Raw genomic sequence first — 24,434 nt, 5'->3', positions numbered from 1 at the left:
ATATTGATAACCAGTCAGGTGGCCCTTCTATTATTATTCTTTGTTAGCTGAACAAAATCCGACAGAGCCCCAGAAGGAAGGTGGCTGATAGCATTAGGTAGTGTGGGTGAGCTCTAGAAAAAAAAACTCCCACCTGGTTTAGATTCTTATCCTCCCCCTTTTCTACCTCCATGGGTTTTCCAAGGCTCAGCTTTTCAGTCATAAAATGGGAATGAAACTAGTGCCAGACTCATGAGGTTGCCCTGAGAACAGTATCACGGACATAAAGTCCTGAGCAAAATGCCACAGAGTGAGAAGCTCAATCAATGCTGGCTGTGATTATGATTGTGAATTAGCTATGGGTATCCCTATTCATAGACAAAGAAACAGAGGCTCAGAGAGGTTAAGTAACTTGTCTAAGGTCACACAGCTGGTAAGTAGTAAGCAACAAGGCCAGGATTTCAATCCAGGGTGACCTGCATTTTTTTTTTCCACTTCACAACTATGTGCTAATTCAATTTACTCCTCATGGATTTTCTGTCTCCAAACATTTTCATGGATATGTACTTTGGGAAACACAAAGGGAATTCCACTTGGGAGTAGAGGGATAGGCATATTCACCGGGACTGTCATTTGGGACATATTCAGTCCTGTGCACTTACTGAGCATCTACAGTGTGCCCAGCACAGTGTGTAGTACTGGGATCACAGAGACAGATCGGATGTAGCCAAGGCCATCAGGGTCCAATGGAAGACTGATACGAATGTGAGTCAATTACAGTAACCTCAACAGCACAACAAAATATGAGAACACAGAGGAGAGAGGGTGGTCAAGAGACACTTCTTAGAAGAAGCAAAACCTCAAGCAAGTTCGGAAAGATCAATAAACACCTGCATGCGGATTTTCCGTCTCCAAACATTTTCTCATCTGGGCCCCAGATGTGAGATCAACCCGTAAATAGTCAAGAGGTGTGAAGAGGTGTGCTGTTCTGAGGAAAGACAAGCAGCCAGTTCTGCTGGAAGATACCATGTGTATGAGGGGGAGGGGAAGGCCCAAGAGACCACGCCCGGGTCCAGTCACTCCTGGGGACTCCTCACTAGATGGTGAAACCCAGAGCTCGAAGTGGGGGCTGACACCGGTGGGCAGGCTTTATCACAGAGCCCTCTGTTTGCTGAGTGAAGCCAAGTAGGTCTAAAGCAGTGGTTCTGAACCCTGGCTACCAGGGAGCATTTAAAGAAATCCAATGACAGGATTCTGCCCCAGACCAATTAAATCAGCCACTCTGCAGGTTGGACACTGGTATTTCTGAAAGGCTTTTTGGAAAATGCTAATGTACAGCCAGGATTCAGGCTGCTGGTTTAGAGGCAAGAATAGCATCTGTGAGCTCATGCTAGGGACGCAGAGTCTGGAAACAACAATATTTTTAGGAGATAAAATTGACAATTTTGATTGATGAGATGTAAGTACTGAGAAGGGGGAAGAGGGTGGGTGGGAGGAGACACTCCAAATATATTAATAATTATATATATGTATAATCTCCCATAATATTGCCAGAGTGTCTAACAAGCCCATCAGCAATTATACATGTTTTCCATCCCCATGGTGGTTATCTAGGAGAGGACAAAAATATTACAGTAATTCAAGAAAGCATACTGCATTCTACAGACATGATCCTCAATGCTCGGGGGTCTACGTTCATTCCAGTTACCCTGCATGATCCAGAGGGATTTGCGCTGAACTCATCCTGGCCTCCTGAAAGAGAAATTTCTAGGGAATTTTAGGGAAGGAATGAAATTGCTGTCTTGTTAGTGCATTATTTACTTTGATGCAGAATTCTAGCAGCCACAGCCCAGCCTGGGCCCCATTGTTCACATGGTTGGGTGGGAAGTGTAATGGGAATACCATTAATTTGATAGTTTTAAAGGAGGTGATTTCCAATCTGAATTATTCTTAAGTTGTGAAATGAGTCTGAGCCGGTTTGTAAAACAGAAGAGTCAATGCACCGTATAACCTTGATTTTTTTAGAGTCCTCATGCCATGCAAAAAAAGATTCTCCTCTGAACCCATTATAAGGGGGTAAAAAAAAAAAAAAGCCCGGATCCTCCCACCCCCTAGGCAAATTAGCAAGACAAATGTTAGCAAAGAGCTCTGCAGACGCACCATTATTTACAAAGGGGAGAGGGAAGAAGATGCTATGAAATAAATCATGCTGACAGTTCAATCAGAAAAAATCAGAATATATTATTCATGCTGCTTCTCAAGTGTTGGAAAGAAACTGGACAGGGAGAGCCAAATATGTACTCATGTGCTTTATTTACCCATAAGAACAATTTGAATCCCTACGGAACCTCTGTTTAATGAAATCTGCATGCTAACCTGACGTGACAGGCCTGCTCAACACATATTTTTTTAAATTCCAACCCAGAGCCAGGGCTGTTCTAGGTACTGGGAACACAAAGGTGAGCAAGACAGGTGAGGTCCCAGATCCTATAAAGGGTAAATTCCAGTGCTGACCAGGGTGAACGGGCAGGCAACAAACAAGCAAACAAGTGCACGATGATCAACTCAGTAGAGACCAGCCAGGGGCTACTTTGTACTGGGGAATGGATGAGACCTCTCTGCCATGGTGCCATTTAAGCTGAGTGGCCAATCTGGGAGAATCTAGAGAAAGAGTGCTCCAGGGTGGGGTCCCCCCAGTGCAAAGACCTGGAAGTAAGACTAGGGTGGGCGTGTCCAGTGAACAGGAAGAAAGTCCGCGGGCCCAGCTGCAGTGAGCAAGATGGCGCAGGTAAGAGGTGAGGTCTGAGAGGGAGAAAGGAAATCTCCACCCCGACAGGACTTTGAAGGCTACAGGAAGGAAATTGGATTTTATTCTGAGTTGCAAGGCAGGCCACTGGAGGGTTTTAAACAGAGGGGCAACATGATCTGATTTAAACACTTTGAAGACCCCTATGGTTAGGTCAATAATTCAGTGTTGTGCTTGATTTCATGAGGGAGGAGATGGGGAGCTGCAGTAGCTGGGGGAGGGGCAGGAACACAAGCAGGCTTAGGGGTCAGAGAGAGGAGATCCACCCAGAGGAAATCCCTGAGAAAGACCAGCTGAAGCCATTGATGGTAAGAGGACAGAGTGAGCCATGGGAATCGCTTTTTAAGTGTTGATAAATGACCAACATTAACATGTCTGAGAAAAATGATATAGTGTAGGGGTGAGGGGTTGCCCCAGAAGAACAGGATCTGGAAGAGCAAGCATGGACAAGCATGTCTCGGGAGGGGTAGGCACTAAATCCCAGAACCGTGAGAAACCTGGTCACTGGGGATGAGATTGGACAAGAATGCTCTAGGCCTCGGGGCGCCTGGGTGGCTCCATCGGTTGAGCTGTCAACTTGTGGTTTTAGTTTAGGTCATGATCTTGGGGTCCCAGGATGGAGCCCTGAGACCAGCTCTGTGCTCAGCGTGGAGTCTGCTTCAGGATTCTCTCTATCCCTCTGTCCCTCCCCCTGCTTGCTCACACGCACTCTCTCAAATAAATAAATCTTTTAAAAAAAGAAAACAATGCTATAGGCCTCACATCTCAACTGGAGGTGGCGCTGCCCCTATAGGGCAAGAGGCAGAATTTCTGTTGTCTAGGAGAGAGGATGCTACTGACTTCTAGTGGGGAGAAACCAGGGATGCTGCTAACCATGGTACAGTGCATGAGAATTATCCTGCCCCCAGTGACCATGGAGCCAAGGCTGAGGAACCCTGACTGTACTACAGCAGTAGAGTCAGATAGCTCTGGATTTCAATCTGCACTGTGTGATCTTGGGCAATGTCCTTAATCTCAGTGTGCCTCAGTGTCTCCATCTGTAAAATGGAGATGACACTAGTCCCTGCTTCCCATGGGGATGTATATATAGAACTGAGGCCACTGGGGTAATAACCACACCTGGGGGCACTGGGAGGAGAAGACAGAGGCTATATCATTCTTTGGAATGAGGTCTCAAAATACCTGGGTGAGCATGGCAGGTGGGGTAATGCTCTGAATGGGGCATCAGAAGATTGGGGTGTGGATCTGGGTTCCCTCACACACAACGGGTGACTTTGAAATGTGGCCCAGTCTTCCTCTGCCCTCCTTGTCCTAATTCGCATATGGATATAGAAGCATAGGACCGTGTCTCCATGACCACCCCAGTGGGAACAGTCCTTCTCAGGTTCCATCCTCTAAGGTGGGACAGGGGAAGACCACGGACAATTAACTGACATGCCCAGTCTAAGCTGCACATGGCAGTGGGGGGCTTACCCGTCCCAGGGAGCTTTCCTAAGGAGCACCTGGAGCCATCTTTACTTAACTCAACACTGAAGAGATAGTCAAAAAGCATTAGCTAAGAATGTCTCAACTAATGTGGGATTTCTCAACCTCAGCCCTGTTGACATTTGGGACGATTCTCTGGGTGGGGGTGGGGGGCTGTCCTGTGTATTATAGAATATTCGGCAGCATCCCTGGACCTCTAACCCACTAGACTTAAGTAACACCTAATGGAGAACCACTGAACTAGCATGGTGTGGTAAAATAATCTGTGTAGAAAGATAAATGTTGGACTCAAATCTCATCTCTACCCCTTACTAGCCACAGAGCCTTATGCAAGCCACCTCCCCTCTTCAGGATTCTGTTTTCTCATCTGTAATATAGGTCTAGTACTTGGGAATGAAATAATATATAAAGTTCTTAGCACAGGGTCTAGCACATGATTGGTTCTCGAAAAGCTTTTATTCTTATTTCTTTTACATGGTGGAAAGTTCGAGTCAAGACAGAACTTAGTGGCTGGGTCCCCAGAACAAAATCCATCCATAATAAGAGGAGCCACAAACAGATAGTACGTACGACCCAATGCCTCCTTAACCCTGTGCTATGAACATTTGCTCTCTCCTCAATGGAGTGGATATGATTAAGATCACCACTGTCACCACTAGGGAAAGAAGACACTGTTGGAGTCTTCGTCCTATCTGCAAGCTGTCTTGACCCCATTCTGACTCAAAGAACCCTTGACCCTTCAAGTCTTCCCCTTTATAGGGAGGGAGACTGTGAACCCCAACTCTTTACAAGATCTGCCAACACAGGGGAAGAACAGGCACTGCAGCAGGCCAAGGCAGGGCATGGCAGGTCTCCCCGACAGCTTGTTTTTAAATCCTTCCAAACGAAAGCCAGTGTGCCTCCGAGGAACTGTCCGTGTGCTGGCAGATCCAAAAACAGAAGCAAAGCCTTCATGGCCAGCTGGAGGCAGACATCCTGATGAAGAAGTGCTACTAATTTAAGCCCATTTTGCGAGGTGGCCACAGACTCCATGGGTAATCACCACCATTCTCCGGAGGGGACGGTTAAGCACCTTACCCTGGTCACGGGGATGGAGAAAACAAAAGCCTCTCAGAAAGGGAGCCTCCCGAGCAGCATGTTCAGCAGGACACTGTGCCCTAAGCATTTTCTTCCCATGCTATGTTCTGCTGAACGAACAGACTTAGGATTTAAGATGCCTTTCAACGCTATTTTGGTGACAGGGAGCCAATGATGTCCCCAATCCTGCCCCACCTTTTATTCTTCCTCTTGGTGGAGTTCCTGCAGGACATATAAAGCAAAGAAACTTAGCCAAAAGGAAGCAAAGACTGCTTTCTTATTAGCTGGACCGATACCCAGCCCTTCAGTGATGAACCTTCTAGAAAGACTAGTCTGTGTAACATGGACTTGACATGCAAATAAGAATCTTGGCTGGATGGAATGAAGAGGATCTCTAGATATTAGGCGTATGGCCGACGCAACTCACCAGATAGACCATCCAGTGTCCCTCTATGGGGGCAGAGCAACAAGTAGGAGTGAAAGGATCTGGCTGGGCTGGCCCTGAGCTCAACTCAGTCACCCAGATGTATGGAAGGAACAGGAGAGAGGGAGCTTAGGGCAGTACACATCTTTAAAACATAGGACCTCCAATAAATGTGGCCCATATTAGCCTCTCCTACTCCAATAGAGGTAGGAGCTAGGATGGGAATGTACTGAAGAAGCTTCCAAACATGGGGAGACCAAAGCTGCTGAGAGACCTCTTCCCACTAACAAGGAGCTCTATTTAGAAGTGATCCTTTCTAGGGGCGCCTGGGTGGCTCAGTCGGTTAAGTGTCCAACTCTTGATTTTGGCTCAGGTCATGATCTCAGGGTCCTGGGATCAAGCCTGAGTCAGACTCCGTGCTCAGTGGGGAGTCTGCTTGAGGATTCAGTCCCTCTGCTCCCTAACCCCTGCTCTCCAAAATAAATAAATAAATCTTAAAAAAAAAAAAAAAAGAAGAAGAAGAAGAAGTGATCCTTTCTAGGAAATACAAACTCAAATTGGTCCTCCCACCTCCAGTGCCAAATATTAGGAACGGGCACAGACGAAATGAGTTTCTGAAGATGCAATGCTGCTGACCTTGGAAAACAGTCCTTTGTTCATTCGGTTCTTCCTTTATCCAGCCTCACACAAAACAGCTTCCTGGGCCGCATGTGTGAGTCAGCGCTTCTCCTAGGAGCCGGCCCGTGTACGAACCAAGGTCAGGTGTGGGTGAGGGAGAAACCATCCCAGCTCCCCCAGCTCTGCTCTCTGATTCACCTCCAGCCTTTTTTGCACTTGCTTCCCCAAGCTTTGCTCCCATTCCTGCCCCCTTCTCTGTGCAACTCAGGCATTTATTCATTCAGCAAATATTCAGTGCATACCTACATCTTGGGTGGATGCCCCCGGGGGCAAAGGCTGAGACAGGGATGTGGGGGCACGTGAGTCAGGGAGGGATAACCCTTCAAGAAAAGCTTCTAAAGGAGGAAGTGAGCAGAAGAGAGCAGGAGAAAGACCAGAGCAAGAATGGGGTCACAGGCAGAGCTTCGGCTTGACCTGATCCCCGAGGGGATGGCTCTCAACAGTAACTGTCACGTTCTCGCTGCAAAGGGCTAGACAGTAAAGATTTGAGGCTTTGCAGACCGTATGATCTCTGTCACAAGTGCTCAACTCTGCCATTGTAGCAGGAAAGCAGCCGGGGACAACACACAGATGCATGAGTGTGGCCATGAAGTCGAGGAGCTCGCCTGTCTTGCCCATCAGGGCACCCCATGCCCGGAACACTGTAGGCAGGAGTCAATGCTGTTACAGCCCCCCCCACCGCCCACAGGTCCTCTTTATGGCCCCACTGGACCCATGCTCCAGCCGCCATGAATGCTGGGGGCTACTGGCTTGCAGCTGCCCTCCTTACACAGAAAATTGCCCACACCTAATAGCTCCTTGCATTGCAGATCACACTCCCTCCCCTCATCTACCCAGCAGCATCCCATAGCCAGTGGCTGATGCATATGGAGACACAAAAGGCCGACCCTCTTGCCTCACAGACGGATACTTCAGGGGTACCTTATGTGCTCTCAAGTCAGGATTAGCAAGTTACAGCCCAGGGGCCCGTGTGGACCCACCGTGGATTCAACTCAATCCCCTGTGCCTAGCAGAGCCCGGAAGGAGCAGACAGCAGGTGTTTATTGAAGAGAATGAAATACAATTCAACCTTGAAAGATCAGCAGGATTTGGGTAGGGTAGGGAGAGGAAAGCATCGTTTCAGGCCCTCAAACAAACCAAGGGCTTGGGCACCTGGGTGGCTCCGTTGGTTAAGCGACTGCCTTCGGCTTGGGTCATGATCCTGGAGTCCCGGGATCGAGTCCCGCCTCGGGCTCCCTGCTCGGCGGGGAGCCTGCTTCTCCCTCTGACCCTCCCCCCTCTCATGTGCTCTCTCTCTCTCATTCTCTCTGTCTCAAATAAATAAATAAATAAATAAATAAATAAACAAACAAACAAACAAACAAACCAACCAACCAACCAACCAAGGGCTTTATTACGCACTGTCCTATCTGCCACCAACACTAGCCTGCTTCCCCCACACCACTGTGCCTGGCTAACCCACCTCCACAATGAACACCACTTAGATTCAACAACGGTTAATATTCTACATCCTATATTTTTGTAAATAATAGCAAACATTCTTTGGGGATTTACTATAGGTCAAGCACCTAGCAGATGCCGTTAGCATAGACGATGAGCTCTCTTCTCCCCATTTCACTGATGAGGAAACTGAGGCTTCAAGAAGTGAAATCACTTCCCAAATCCAAGCAGCAGCTACTGCTTGGAGCCTGACGTCCTGACCACTGGGGTGTGCTGCCTCGTGACCCCCCAGCTGTAGACTCTGTTGGAGAATCACAGAGGTTACGGGGTTCTTTCTAGCGTATCTGAGGCAGATCCTGAAGAGATGGTTCCAGAGAGCAGCTGAAAAGCTGACTGAACTCAGGAAGGAATACACGCCTGAGGTCTGGGAGCCAGTCACCAGAGATGAACTCCAACAGCATCTACCCCAATCCTGTCCTTCCTTGCCATACATCTCCGACATGACCATTATCAGTGACTGGGCTCGGAAGCTTGCCACCTTGTATGATCTGAATTGATCCAGTAAAGAATTCTCTGAAAAGCACCATTAAGATGATTTATAGTCTAATTTTGGTTGCTATAGATTCTGAGTCAGACTTATGACTGGAGAGAGGAAAAAAAAAAAAAATCCTGCACTCACTTGGAATTCAGGCGAAGGTTTCCGTATTGATAGAGAAGCATGGCTGGCTGGGAAAAAGTCATATTTTTTAAGTTTACAGCTACCACTCCTGGTTTGGGGTTGCTATGGCAACCAAGGGCCTGCGGGGGGCCGGGGGGGGGGGCCCTCCGCAATACGGAGCGCTGATTGATAGGTCTCCTGAACACTGCTTAGACACTTCTGTGCTAGGAGCCAGATAACATTAGTTTATTTATTAAAATACATGTTAAAACACCCAGTGGTCTCTCTTGCCCCGGCATTTCATTCTAATCATTGTTGTTAAGGAACTGTTAACAGGCTACTGATAGGAATGGAAGGCAGGTCCCATTAGGGAGCTAAACACCATTTTTCAGGGGTAGGGGGATGTGCCCAGGGCTATGGGCAGGCCCCGCATGGTGCATAATCATGCTAATTTGGCATGATTGATTGTTTCACTCTCCACCTACCCTCCCCAACCCCCCTACCCTGTCCCCATACTGGACCCACCCAGCTTCCAGGGAGTTTGAGGCATGGCTAATCCCCAGCAAAGACTTCTGATCCTGGCTGTGAGGGGGGCCAGGCTTGTGTCCAGCTAAGGCCTCTGAAGTTCTGTCTTCTCTGTTACTAGGCTGACAGCCTGGCCTAGGTGAGTGGCAGTTTGCACCTTGAGCAGAGCGAGTGTCATTGGGCACAGGGGGCTGGTGTATATCGCCTGTCAAAGGTAACACGGCTCAGGAGATGGCCTACAGCTGCGGTCAGGACAGGCTGGGGGTGAATCGCTGTCTTGCTACTTGCTAGATTCCTTACACTAAGCCCAAATACCAGCCAACGCTGCTCTATGCCATGAGTTCGAATCTCCAGAGCAACATAGATACAGTCTTTCCTTTTTATGTGCCAGCTTGTGCCATCTATATTTGAGAAGAATCACTATCATGCCCATCTTAGATTCCCCCTTTGCTCATTTATTCATTCTCTCATTCATCTACCCGTTCAGTTACCCAATCATTCCACAAATGTCTGTTGAGATTCTACTGCGTGCCAGACACTGGGCCACCAGGCTCAATGGGACAGACATAGTCCTGCTTCCATGTGATTTATCTTTTACTTGGGAGAAAGGCACTAGAAACTATTTTTTAGGAGTTTTTTCGCGGTGGATCTTAAGAATGATAAAGGAGAAATAGAGGATTTTATTTTTATTTTTATTTTTTTACAACTTTTTTTTTTAAATGTTTTATTTATTTATTCATGAGAGAGAGGCAGAGGCAGAGGGAGAAGCAGGCTCCCTTCCTAGCAGGGAGCCCAATGCGGGACTTGATCCCAGGACCCTGGGATCATGACCTGAGCCGAAGGCAGATGCTTAACCATCTGAGCCACCCAGGCACCCCAGAAATAGAGGATTTTAAAGGACAAATCTAATATTCTATAGGAGCAAGTAACTGGGACAAATAGGAACCTGCTTGACAAAGAAGATGCTGAAAGGCAAGAGAGGCATGACATATCTGAGGGGAAAAGCATTCCAGGGAAAGCAAGAAGCATGTGCAAAGGTCCTGTGGTAAGAAAGAATTCAACAGGGCGCCTGGGTGGCTCAGTTGGTTAAGCGACTGCCTTCGGCTCAGGTCATGATCCTGGAGTCCCGGGATCGAGTCCCGCATCGGGCTCCCTGCTCGGCGGGGAGCCTGCTTCTCCCTCTGACCCTCCCCCCGTCATGTGCTCTCTCTCTCATTCTCTCTGTCTCAAATAAATAAATAAAATCTTAAAAAAAAAAAAAAGAAAAGAAAGAATTCAACATGTTTGAGGAACTAAAAGAATAGTGGAAGTGAAAGAGAGTGAGAGATTCCATTGGAACATAGTGAAATCAGAAAAAAATCCCATTCCTTGCCTCTCCTCTAGCTTCTTGAAAAGCACATAGAAAGGAAATAGGGTGCTGGATGGAGCATAAATGTTGGAAAAAAGTTGGACTAATAATTTCTTCTGGACCATGATCCCTGAATATGTCTGTGACTCTTGTGTTTGTGCCACTGTCACCTTATTTAAGCTGACAACTGTGTTTCCCAGAATCACCTTACCTGTAGGGTTCTGGTTTAAACTGTCCAAAAAGGGAACTTGTGGGGGATTTTGAAAGCAGAGATTGAACTGCAGTCGTGAAGAAAGTCATTCAGTCCGATATGGTGAGGGACACAGGTGTTCTCAGAAGACCTCAGCGTGCCCTCCCTCTCCTCTGCGCTGCAGCAAGCTTGCCTTCCTGACCACCGGCCCTGCTGATCAATGGCATTCCCAGGCCACTACCAGGCGCCTGGCTGCTGACTCCCAGAGGTACAGCCATTCAGAGCCAACTGGCCCCGCAGAGCTCCTATCGAGCACTCCTTTCTAGTCCTCCTTCTCCAGCTGGACATGTATTTGCCACGTAGGCTGGTGCTACAGACAAACTGGTTATTGGCTTTTTCTGATGCCCTCGCTCCCCTTTCCAGGCCTTCATTTCCCCAGCTCCTCACCCAGGTGCTTGAGGTCCAATTCCTGTAAGAAAAGCTGGCTCCCAGAATACTCATCATGACTTTGTCTCCCAGGGAAGCTCAACTGACATCAATCCACGAGAAGGGGAGGGAAGAGAAAGGAAGGGCAGGCCAGGGGAGGGGAGGGCAGAGAAGACAAGACACCTCCACCCTATAACCTCTCAAGCCGTCTTGTCCTCCTGCAGGAAGGGATCCCCAGTGAGGGCCTCCCATTGAGGGTGCCTTTTGTGTCCTTTCTCCCTGATTTGAACAACTCACAGGTATTGGCCTGTTGACATTTCACAATTGAGGAAAAACAGGACGCCCTTCTGCCATCGGGAAATATGGCGCTGATTTAAACACTCTTCAGATCCAGGGAGACGTGAGAATGGAACTCTCGCTGCTCCCTTTCTCACTTCCGCATGTCCCACCCTGTTGGAACAGCCCTTGCCGTGGCTCCGCTCCATCACGGCCTGGGCTCAAATACCTGTTCTGATGCCTCCTGCATGTGGCCCTCAAGTGACCTCACCTCTCCTGTCCTCCTCTGAAAATGGAAGCAATCACAGTGGCCCCGAGAAGCATCCAGTGGGATGGTGGGTAGAAAGTTCTCAGCACAGTGCTTGACATTTAGTAAGTGCCACTGTTCTCACCGTTCTTGTTACAACAGGTCCAAATTCCTCTACCTGGCTTTGCATCTTTGCATCTTTGAATGAAATAGAATGTGCAAAAGGGACGCATATTTTGCCCAACATCTTTTCACAACACTACGTCCTCTGAGAGTTCTACTGCCCTTCCCTGGTGTTCTTTCTCTTGTTCCTTAGACAGCCAGTGATGTAGTGGCTCTCTTGTTTGGCTCTCCCAAAAGCCATTCCCAAACCTCATATCCTCTCCCACTGCAGACAGAATGAAGATAAACCAGAGAGCTGCTTTGCCATGCTCCCTGAAGCTCAGAGTGGACCCAAGACCCAGGTCTGGTTAGTGAAATGCAATGGTGGAAATTCCTAAAGCATAGTGTCTAGGAAGGCTTTACTTTCCTGATGAAAGGGACAAGTCTTATTGGTGCTTCCCTTCCTCCTCCCTGCCTTGAAGGTGGATGTGATGACTGGTGCTGTGGCAGCCATCTTTCACACATGGGGATGAGAAGCTTACAACCGAGAAGAGTAGAACAGATGGACAGAAAGGACCCGAGTCCTTGAAAACATGACTGAGTTGCTGAACAAACCTGGAGACACATATGTGTCCTTATATTTATTCAATTTGTCACTGGGTAGAGGTTTGTGATTGCCACTTTTCATCATTTCCATTACTCTCATATGAAAGCATTCTTAACTGATGCCAGGCTACTATGTCTCTTTTACATATAGGGGTGGGGAGGCTGGGCAAATGCCAAAAGATTTCACAGCTTAAAGTAGCAGAATCAGAGTTCAGTCCCAGAATTCTCTCCAGTTCCAAGCTCTTAACCAATACTGCTCTGCTGCGCTCAATGAATACAAGTTTCCCTACTCTGCCTTCTCTCCTCCATATATTTAAATTCCATTTTGATATCAAGTCTGATTCCTAGACCCTCCATAAGTCTTTCCATCATTAATCTAGTCCACAGAGAACTCGTGCTGCACTGATTCCCATTTTCCCATTTCTACACTGAAATGTGGCACTTCCTGGTTTTCTAATTCTTCAGGGGCATTGCACTTCTGACCCTCCCCTGCCCCCACCCCATTGGATCACGTGCTTAAGGTCAGAGAAGCCACTTACTACAGAGTGACTATCAGGGGATTTGGAGATTGGTTCAAATTCTGGTTTTACCTCTTGCCTGTTGTGTGGCTTTAAGAAAAAGTCCATCTCTCTGGGTCGCATTCTGATTTATGAAATGAAGGTCATAATATTGCCTTAAGGTATTAATGAGGAAACTATTTGTAAAGCAATTAGCAGAGTGCCTAACTCATAACCCGTACTCAAAATGATGGCTACCACTGTTATCACTGTGTGTTTTATTTCTTGTATGCTACCTTAATGTGTTGCAAAGGGACAACAAATAGGATGAATTCAATAAGCAACTGTTAATAGAATGGTCCATTGACTATTTCATTACAAACTTACTGAGATGTCACTTTATTCCAGACAGTGTGCTAAGTATTTGACTTTAAAGATTTTTTTTAAAAGTCAAATACAATACCCCTGTCTCAGACACATGAACAGATAACTATAATACAATGTGACAAATGTGATAATAAAGAAACTCATGGGGTTTTATAGAGGGAGAGTGCTTATCAAATCTAGGACGGCTTCCAGGAGGAGGTCCCAACTTGTCTCCAAAAGTGCAGAAGAAATTAAAACTACAGGTTCTGTGAATGCCTTTCCGCCCCCAGAACTTTGTTATCCTTGCCTGAATTAAGTATAGGAACAGCAGATGCAGGAGTGGTGTTTGCATATCTACGAGTAAGGACTCAGATTCATGTTTATGATAATTGCTCGTGCATCTTAGGACTCCTGTCTAGAGGCTGGATTAGTTAGAAACAAGCTCCTTTTCAAGCTCACTTTCATTTCAGCTTTTCCTCCTCTGCAGTAAACACACAAGCCATTCTGTAAGCTCTCTCCCTTCCCTTTCAAGCACCCTGCATATTCTTAGAAGCAGCCTGCCAAGAAACAAAGGTTAATTCTGCACGGAATGAATTGCCAGAGCCATGTTCTTATTTTAAGTTTTGATTTAGGGAAGCGACGTGGGCCTGTCTTTATTTTGCAAAGTTCCCTCACATCTCCAAAGGCAGATCCATCAATGTCCCTCCACACATGGGCCAAAGTCACAGGCAAGATTTTGATCCTGCTCCTCTTAAAAGGCAGGAGACTGGCTTTGTCAGTGCTTACGGGCCCTCTGGTAAAGGGCGCTCTGTTGGAAGGCTTCCATCCTGCAAACCTGGCTGCATCCAGGGAGCTGTAGAGTCAACGGGCAACAACAAGGCTGACAGTAGTACTTAGATAAGAGCTCCTGAGGTTGATGCATTTATGAAATATGAGAAGGTCACAGGGGTCATCCTCAGTTGGTTACTAGGCTGCTGGAGTACTGCTGTCTTCCAGCTGTGAGCCTCTGATTGCCCTTGCCTCATCTGTAAGGGAATCGAGCCTGGTCTGAAAAGACTTTCCAAGGGCTTCTTGGGGGCTCTCCTATAAGGAGATTGCTGTATAACATGGAATGTTTCGTAGGTCTTGGGGTGCTTCATTCATTCACTGAATATTAATGAGTACCTACCGTGTGCCATGGGCAATCCAAATCCCAAATATGGACAAGCAGGGCTGCCACCTATGTTTGTCAAGTTCTGTGCTGCACACAGAAGGAAACTGAGGGGTCAATCCACTCCCCACGCTGTGAACTCATGCAGCTGTGTCTGCCAAGAAGGTGGGACGTTTTCTAACTCATCCACTTAGAGAGAGCAATTTCCTCTAATTTGCATAAAAGTGCAGTCTACTTGGTGTACAGGGCAATCACAGTGCTTGCTTTTATTCTAGAAGAGGAGGAGGAGGAGCCCAGAAGATGTGCATTGTGAGCAACTTGAGAACTGAGCTCATGCATTTTTTCATACTTGGGTCCTCCAGATAGGAGCTGCCTATCATGACCTCTTAAAAGACCCTGAAAAGAATTTGTGTTCATAAATGCATTATGGAATAATGTAAAATTTATTGAAAATTCCATGGAGTAAACTATCAACCTGATAATATGTGAGATGACTTGAGATTATGCCAAGGGCTAAAAAGGAAATGAACAGTGTGGCATTAATGCAGTGATGGGGGAAGGGTATTACCTTAAGTAAGTGGTCAATAAGGTTTTCCTCAATGACAAGCATCTGAGCTTAGACTGAAGGTACAGAAGACCTGGCCATTAAAAAACTGGGGATCCAAGGTATTCAAAGAGTCCAACACTCTAACTAGAGGAAGTTGTATGTGGATTTCCCAGGACACTTATTCGAGGGAAGGAGAGTTTCCCAGGGATAGCAACTGCATTTCCTTCTGGGTCCTGACATTGTTCTTATGCTCAGAATCAATCGATTCCTTGCTATTCTTGGTGGGCAGAAAGTCTTTGCAAAACTTGACCTTTCCCAAGTGTTATCAATAGAGCTAATAGAGATGCTGTCAGAAATGTCCACTAATCATCACACATCAGGGGGCTTTCTGAGTTCAGTGCTCTTGGTTCACAATTTCTGCTGCCCTTGGAATGTGTCAATGTTTGTTGAAGAGTCTTTCTTTACAGAAGTTTAATTATGGTATCATATTGATTCATTTTATGGCTTATATTTTTACATGTTTATATATCTATTTTCACCAATAGACTATAAGTTCCTAGAAGGAAGGGCTCTGATTTTTCCATTTTGTACTCCAACACTAAAATAGTATAGAATTCAAAACAGATATTTAGTCAATGCTTTTGTGTTCTGATGATCCTAAGATGATCCCATACACAAGTGGTTTGTTGTTTTGATACTTTAATTAACATTTAAGATGGATAGATAGATAACTAGAAAATCCAAAGTCACTTTCCTGGACTGATAACATTCACCTATGCATATAAAGGACTTGAATATGGGGGTCTATGCATTTTTCCATACTCGGGTAATCTAGTATGAGCTGTCTTATTGTGTCCTCTTAAAGGACCCCGAAAATAATTTATTCCCATAAATGCATTAGTGAATAATGTAAAATTTTCTAAAGATTCCATGGGATAAATAAGATATTTACACTTGCACACCAAGATCAACAATCCAAAATCCCCCTTTGAGCTGTCTTTTAACCAAAGTTCTCTCTCCCTTCCTGTCTGAAAACTGTCTCTCTCTCTCCATGATTTCCCAAAAAGCTCCAACTTCATTGACATCTCCTCTTCCTCACTTCTTGGAGCATCTACTGTGGGCCAAACTATTTGTCAAAGCTTTTCTTCTAAACAACTGCTGTACTTTCTTCAAATGGAGTTTTCATAACAGCTTCTAAGAAAATATAAGTCTCCATACTGTTTGCCCTTATAGCCTTCGCAGTGTTTTGAACGTAATAGATGCTCAATTAACAACTAACTGAATCCTCAGGAGCACAGTGCAATCTAGTACATGCTGTGCTATGAACAAAACAAAGCTTCCAGTCCTTCTCAGACTACTCGAGATCTATCCCAATTTTCTGTTGGAAGGGAGACACTGCTGAGGCCTGTCATCACCAAATGGCAAAAAAAAAGACTTTCCTCAGACCTGTTAACAGCTTCTAAGTTTGTGCATGTACATGCGGATGAGGATAAAACACTCCTGATCTACTTCCTTTATGGCTTAGTTGTTCTAGTGCCAAAAAGCCAGCGGCACTGGGTGCCCAGGTAGTGACTGCTCTGCTAATTCCTCCTTCCTTACAGTGGCTTTTTAAAAAACTCTGCCTTGCCAGCAACCTCTCTGACCTTGGCTGGAGCACCTTCTTACTAGACACATCGCCAGAGGCAAGAGAAACAGAAGCAAAAATGAACTATTGAGACCTCATCAAGATAAGAGGCTTCTGCACAGGAAGCAAACAATCAGCAAAACTAAAAGTCAACCTACGGGATGGGAGAAGATATTTGCCAATGACATATCTGCTAAAGGGTTAGTATCTAAAATCTACAAAGAACTTATCAAACTTGACACCCAAAAAAACAAATGGGCAGTTAAAAATGGGCAGAAGACATGAACAGACATTTTTCCAAAGAGGACATCCAGATGGCTAACAGACACATGAAAAGATGCTCAGCATCACTCATCATCAGGGAAATACTAATTGAAACCACAATGAGATACACCTCACACCTGTCAGAATGGCTAAAATTAACAACACAAGAAACAACACGTGTTGGCCAGGATGCAAAGAAAGGGGAGCCCTCTTACACTGTTGGTGCGAATACAAGCTGGTACAGCCACTCTGGGGAACAGTATGGAGGTTCCTCAAAAAGTTAAAAAGAGAAATACCCTATGATCCAGCAATTGCCCTACTAGGTATTAACCCAAAGGATACAAAAATGCAGATTCAAAGGGGTACATGCACAATAGCCAGACTATAGAAAGAGCCCAAATGTCCATCAGCTGATGAATGGATAAAGATGTGGTATATATACACAATGGAATATTACTCAGCCATCAAAAAGAATGAAATCTTGCCATTCACAACAGCATGAATGGAGCTAGAGACTTGGTGTGCAAGTGTGCAAAATGTGCTAGGTGAAATCAGTCTGAGAAAGACAAATGCCATATGATTTCACTCATAAAAAAACTGATGAAAATATGGGAGGAGGGAGAAAAAAAAGGGGGGGAAAGAAACCATAAGAGATTCTTATAGAGAACAAACTGAGGGTTGAGGGAGGGAGACTGGTGAGGGATGGGCTAAGTGGGTGATGGGTATTAAGGAGGGCACTTGTTATGATGAGCACTGGGTATTGTTTTTTTTTTTAAGATTTATTTATTTATTTGAGAGAGAGAGAGAGAGAGAGCAGGGGGGAGGGAGAGAGAATCTCAGGCAGAATTGGTGCCTAGTGCGGAGCCCCACGCGGGTCTCAATCTCACAATCCTGAGATCACAACCTGAGCTGAAACCAAGAGTTGGACCCTTAACCAACTGCACCACCAAGGGACTGTGAGCACTGGGTGTTCTTTGTAAGTGAAGAATCACTGAATTCTACTCCTGAAACCAATATTACACTGTATGTTAACTAGCTAGAATTAAATACAAATTTGAAGAAAAAAAAATAAAGAAATGCATGTTCAAAAAAATAATAAATAAAATTAAAAAAATAAAAGTCTACCTTGCTAAAAGTCCATAGTATGAACTTGGTGACCCTGTCCCTGGACTCAGCTAACTAGACCAAAGCAGGCATATGACCCTAATTGAGCCCATCACCCTCTCTCCCCCTGAGTATCTGGCACTGGGGCATGGAGAAGTAATTAATGGCTGAACTAGAAGACCTGTAGATAAGCAGACCTATGATGAGCAGATGAGCCAGAGGAGAAGCTGGACTAAAGAGAAAAGAGATGATGTGGTCAGAGAGACCAAGTGGGAATTCCTGGTGATTCTACAGTTTCCATGATGCCTCTGGCATTTGTTTTGATAAGATTCTCTCCGAACCTTTATAACAGCTTCACTTTCCCTTTGTCCTCTTTCATGTGTGCCTCTGGCCCATAAACCAAATTATCCCCGACCAGTCACCTCCTTCCACCTGACAGAGACAACCATCCCTTCCCTCTGGGCTCCCCGTGCACCTTGCACACAGGCTCCTCTTAACACATTGCATGCAATTTGTCATTTACACATTTCCTCCTTACCAGGCTGCGAGCTACTGAAGTCAAGGTCTATGAGTTCATCCCTTATCCCTACTCTACCCTAGGGACATAATAAATGCCCAATAAATGTTTGTTGAATTGAATTAAGAACAATGTCATCTGCAGAATAAAATCATGTACATCTCAATTTGTTCCTAAGCCCTTACTGTTTCCCCAGGAGACCAGGATTCCACAATCAGCTTAGACATGCCTTTACAACATGCACCAACCGCAAGCCATGTGGGGGACTCTTCTCTAAAATAAAGCCCATTCCAGGGGCACCTGAGTGGCTCAGTCGGTTAAGTGTCTGCCTTCGGCTCAGGTCATGATCCCAGGATTCTGGGATCAAGCCCTGCATCGAGCTCCCTGCACAGCAAAGAGCCTAGCCTGCTTCTCCTCCCTCTGCTGCTCCCCCCTGCTAGTTCTCCCTCTCTCTCTCTCTCTCTCTCTGTCAAATAAATAAATAAAATATTTTTTAAAAAACTAAAATGAAATTTCAAAACTCAGGAAACAAAATGGATATGGTTAGTAAATAACAAAATCCATGTTTTAAAACAATAATATGAAATGTGTATACACAAGTATGGCTTAAAAAGCCGTGAACACAACTGAAACTGGGCTAGCTCTGTAAATCATTAAAAACACTGTCAAGGATGGTTATCTATGTTCACCTACCCTCCATTTTGCCTGGGTATTTCAAAGTGAGCTAGCAAAAAAGTACCAAAGCAGGTTTTACCCAGTAGTTTTTCTTTGAGAGAATCCACAAAACCTTAACTTTTGTACATTGTAAGATCAGAAATTTAAATGTTACAATGTATATTCTTTTTACATAAAAGCATTGAGTAATCCAGAATTCGATACCTTACTTACTATACCATTTGATCTATGTGTACCTTTTCTTAGAATGGTGGTTTTCAAACTCATATGCACATTAAAATACCCAATGGAGATTTAAAATTGTTTGCCCACCCAAATCAATTAAGTTAGAATCCCTGGGTATGAGACCCAGGCCTTGGCATTTTTAAAAGCTCCTAAAATGATTCTAATACACAGCCCAGACAGAGAGCCACTGTCCTCAAAAACATTTAGGAATGCAAATCATCTGTTCCCATTAAACAGCAGATCTCTTACCTCCCTCTCAGATCTCCAACAACCTGATCCAGACAAGCAAGACCTAGGCAGGATAATGAGAACCAGATTTGGGGAAAGGGCTGTAAAGTACAGATGGGTAAGTGTCTCCTTAAAAGCTATTTGGGTCATGTCTATACAAGTCAGGTACCTCAGCAAGCACATTCTCCACTGCAAATTCACAAAACACACTTTCTGTCGGCCAACGTAAATGTGGTTGGGGGTCAGAATAAAAACTGCAGGCAGAGTGGCTGTCAGTTTTGGATATCCTGGGGGGGTGGGGGAGGGAGTGGCTCATTGGTCACCATTAGGAATTGGTCATCACCCATTCTGGTTGTCTTAGACTCTTCGCCCTCCTTATGACAAAGTACAAGCTAGAACAACATGAAATGATGCCAACAACACTTCCAACAGAATTAATAAGACTTTTTAGAGGTATGCATAGGACTTCATGTGCTCCCAATACAAAACATTTAACCATTATTCAGTTGGTCCACAGTTACCACTGTAGAGATAAAGATAAATGTGTACAATCTAATTGGAGTAAAGGATACATATCCCTGGAAAGAAATTTTCAGGTTGGGAGGTACTTTAGAAGTCAAACATTCCAACTGCTATAATTTAGGTTGTGGGATTCTGAGGCCCAGAGAGGACTAATTACTAAGGCTCCAAATTCTAAGACCACCATGCCACCTTCTCATCAAAGTCTTTTTTTTTTTTTTAGGATTTTATTTATTTATTTGAGAGAGAGAGAGAAAGAGAGAGGACGAGAGTGGGGTGAAGAGCAGAGGGAGAAGCAGACTCCCCACTGAGCAGGGAGCCTGATGTGGGGCTCAATTCTGAGACTCCGGGATCATGACCTGAGCTGAAGGCAGTCGCTTCACTGATTGAGCCACCCAGGCACCCTTCAAAGTATTTTTTCTTGAGCCCATCAAGGCTTGACCACTATGGTGGATTAATAATATTTCAGAAAGAACACGGAGGCAGGAGGATAAGGGGTTTCCATAGTTACACTGGGCACAGCTAAAATCTAAACACTAGTCTCTCCCACCAAGTCTAGTATGAACAAACAGGTATTGGCCCCAGATAAACTACACATATTCTAGTCTGAAATGCCAGCTCAGAAAAGTTATTAATTGAATCATCTTGAAAAAAAAGTTCACCTCCTGGAGCCTCAGTTTTGTTCGTCATAAGTAAAATACATATAACAAAAAAAATCTATCCTGCAGGACAGTTAGAAAGATAAAGCGAGATCACCAGAGGTCAGCGGGCTTTTTCTATAAAGGGCCAGGTAGTGAATATTTGAGTCTTTGTGGGCCACGTGAGGTCTCTGTTGCAAGTTTTCTCACTCTTTTTTTTTTATAACCCTTTAAAAAATGTAAAATAAAATAAAATAAAACATTCTTAGCTCATGGACCATACAGAAGCAGGCCACCACCTATAATCACAGTGGCCGATCAAAACCATACGGTCCAAGAATGTAGAAACCAGGCATGTCTTAGTACTGTATATTTAGCAACCTAGGGTAGCACTAGATGTGAGTATTTGCTCTACAAATGTCTGTTAATGAATAAAATATGTAAAGGGCTTGGTCCAAGGTCCAACATGTAAAATTTACTGTGTTTATTTCATGTTGTTACATGAATATAACAATATGAGACAATATGAGAGATAGAAATACACCATCCGTACAGGAAGACTGAAAGAGGTGAATTAGCTAATAAAAGGATTCCAAGAAAAAATAGGCAACTGTGATCTGGAATAGCTAGGCAAAGTACCACTGAGGAGGTGGCATTTGGCTGAGCTTGGAAGAATGGGGAAATTTTGGAGAAACAGAGAAATTCAGAAGGTAACTATAAATGTGTTCCAAGGGAAATCAGAAGGAAATTGTGCACCCGCCACTGTGCCATGTTTTATCTATGTTGTCAGAACAAGATTATGGTTTGACAAAGACCACCTCATTCTATGATTCCTTAGGATGTGAAATTCAATGGTTATTAGGATAACCAATGGATATGGGCAAATTCCCATAAGGAGAATGGAACCCTTATTGTTTTGAGTTTCAATGATAGTAGATTACCTTTGATGAACAAAGATGGCCCTGAATGACCAGTGAACATGAAAACGTATGAAGTCCCTTCTGATTCACTACGAAATAAAAGGGAAACGTGATCTGTTATTTTGGTTCAATGCCACAATCTCAATAGTCACAGGAGCTGATTCTGCACACAGATTGTGGCTAAGCCTGGAAACTTCAGGTGACCCAGCCCACTGAGCGCTATAGTTGCATTTTGGATTACTGACTGTGCACGTGCATGTCAACTGTAGCCTATAATTGCGAAGCCAGTCCTCAGACAGCATGGGACAACTGTGGTTGAGTGTCACATGAGGGAGAAGCACTCTTCTTCTCCCCCCTCCCACTACATACACCCTCCAACACACGCTCAGACGAGTTACTACCAGGCCAGCATTGGGGTTTAGAATTACACTGATCAGATCACTAACGGAAATGTTACCCAATTTATACCTCCCAGCTCGTGAATGGTTACGTACTGGCAATGGAAACGTTATCATATTTGAATTCTCCCATCCTCTTTAACAGATGAGGAAGTAGTTTCAAAGGTGAAAAAACTGGCTCTTGTTCATTCAGCTCAACAGTGGAGTTAGGTCTCTCTGTCTTTTCACTAAACCACATGGTTCACCTTAATGGATGAATTATAAATGACTAGCTCAGCGCCCTTGCCAAGAACGGATTTTGAATGGCAGAAGGCTTTGAGTCTCTGAGCAAGGATCTGACACTCAGACGGGGGAGGCGGAGAGAGTGAAGATAAACTTCAGAGTTGTTTTCCTTGGGTACAGAAACCCCAGACTTCATCAATCAAGTACACAGGATCTAAGGGCCTTACTTGAGCACAGCTGGAGTTTGGATGATGATGATGCCCAGAGGGTCGTTAGACCATTGCTGCAGTCAAAACGTACACAGCAATCAGACCCGGGGTTGCAGCTCAGGCTTCATAAACCTGCTGCCATGAGGAGTCAAGAAGAGATGGGCATGGACCAAGGAGACAAAGCACGCCCCACTCCCTCGTTCAGAATAATGGGCCGTGTCTATTAAAACGTAACCTCTAGATTCATCATGCTAGATGGGCTATGTCAAGTACAGACGCTAGTAGTTGGTCTGTTTCATTCAACTCTTTGAGATTGATCAATAAAAGGATGTATACGGTGCCTATGTGTCTGGCAAAAAAAAAAAACGAAACGAAATGACCTCAGTGAATATGAACAATGATTAGATTTCTTAGAGTACCTATGAGACCCTGAGTAAACCAGGCAGGTTCAAGTATGTGATGGATTTCTGCTGTCCAATTTAATATTTAATATTTTAATATTTAATCCAAAAGTCGTGTGCCCCATTTTTTTAAGTTACAGAATATTAAAAAGTGAAGCTATTAAAAGCAGTAAGTGTTTTAGTTCAGGAAGAGAGTACAACCTTCCCTAAGTGACACGTGGCTCTGGGTGTCTTGCTTTGTTTTTGAAAACATGGATTTATTTCTTAAGTATTTATTATTAATGCAACAATGGTCCTACCTGGTATTTATATAGTATCTTGTCTTCTGAGGAATATTTTGGCTGAATAACATCATCTGTCTTTATGAACTTCATTGTCAGGAAGAATACTGGACTAACTTTTGAGAAAACAGAGGACTGGAGAGATTAAACAGGTTTTCCCAAGTCATAGAGTAAATCCACTAGATTTACTCACAGAGAAGCTGCTCAACAGTGTCGGCTGGTTATAATAGTAAAATCCCCACTCAAGATTTTCAGAGCAATGTCCTTTCCACCGTTTGTTTACTGCTTACTCATAAACCTTTACCTAGAGAGGGGTGCATGTGGGACAGAGACACAAACCTTGCTTTCCAAATGACTTATTCAACTCCTTGAGAAAATATTCATCCAGTGCCTACCATGTGTCGGGCACCATCGAAGCCCTAGAGCTGTGCATTCCTTTCCTACGGCTGCTGTCACAAATCACCACAAACTTAGTGGCTTAAAATAACACACGTTTACTATCTTATGGCTCTGGAGGCCAGGAGTCCTAAAATCAAGGTGTCAGAAGGGCTGTGTTTCCTCGGAAGGCTTTAGGAGAGAACCCACTGCCTTGCCTCTTCCAGCTCCTAGAGCATTCCTTGCTCGTGGGATCTTCCCCCATCTTTAAAGTCCACCCCTCCACCCTCTCCATTTTCTGACTCTGACCCTCTTACAAGACGCCAGGATTGCTCTGGGCCCACGTGGATAACCCAGGCAAATCTCCCCATATCGAGGTCCACCAAGTCCCCTTTGCTCTGCGAGGTAACATGCCAACAGGCTCCAACAACAGGGACAGGGTCTTCCTTGGGAAGGTGGGTCATTATTCAGTCCACCACAGTGTGTAAGGACACTTGACTTGGTCCAGCCCCTCACAGCCATCATCATGGGGTGGGAAAGAGACAGGCAGGTGAATGATGACAAACCACGATGGTAAGCAACAAGAGACAGTAAGAGGATGAGCTTCTAACCCAGGCTGATGGGTGTGAAGAAGACTGCCAGGGAAGATGATGTCCAAATCTAGCCTTAGAGGATTAACAGGACACAATCAGGCACAAGAGCAAGGTGGTATGTTGGAAGTCAGGCAGGCCAGAGAGCAAGGATGCTCCAGGCGAAAGAAACAGCACAAGCATAGTGGAGGACGGGGGTCTAGTTCACTGATTTGGTCTGCTTTGCTTCAGAGTCATCCTGAGTGGTAGAAAAAGAACGAGACTGGCCAGCATAACCATGAAGTGCAGGGGGCCTGGAGTCAGGTAATCTGGACTTTCTCCAGGCCCCAACCCTTCTTAAAAGTTTGACTTCTCTGATCTTCAGTTTTCTCCTCTGTCAAATGCAAGTAACAGTGGTACCTACAGAGTTGCCCGAAG

At 45.0% G+C, this 24,434-nt stretch overlaps 1 long non-coding RNA gene across 2 annotated transcripts in view; it reads right to left on the bottom strand.

Annotated features, from left to right (window-relative positions):
- Positions 1–24,434, bottom strand: part of LOC135364537 (uncharacterized) — a 279,267-nt gene that overhangs the window by 45,924 nt on the left and 208,909 nt on the right. The window lies entirely within an intron of this gene.

Source organism: Mirounga angustirostris, unplaced genomic scaffold, assembly GCF_029215605.1.
Source record: "Mirounga angustirostris isolate CCGP_5_RB_7025 unplaced genomic scaffold, mMirAng1.0.hap1 SCAF_5, whole genome shotgun sequence".
NCBI lineage: Eukaryota > Metazoa > Chordata > Mammalia > Carnivora > Phocidae > Mirounga > Mirounga angustirostris.
The sequence above is the reverse complement of the archived record's forward strand: the minus strand, read 5'-3'. Positions and strand labels throughout refer to the sequence as shown.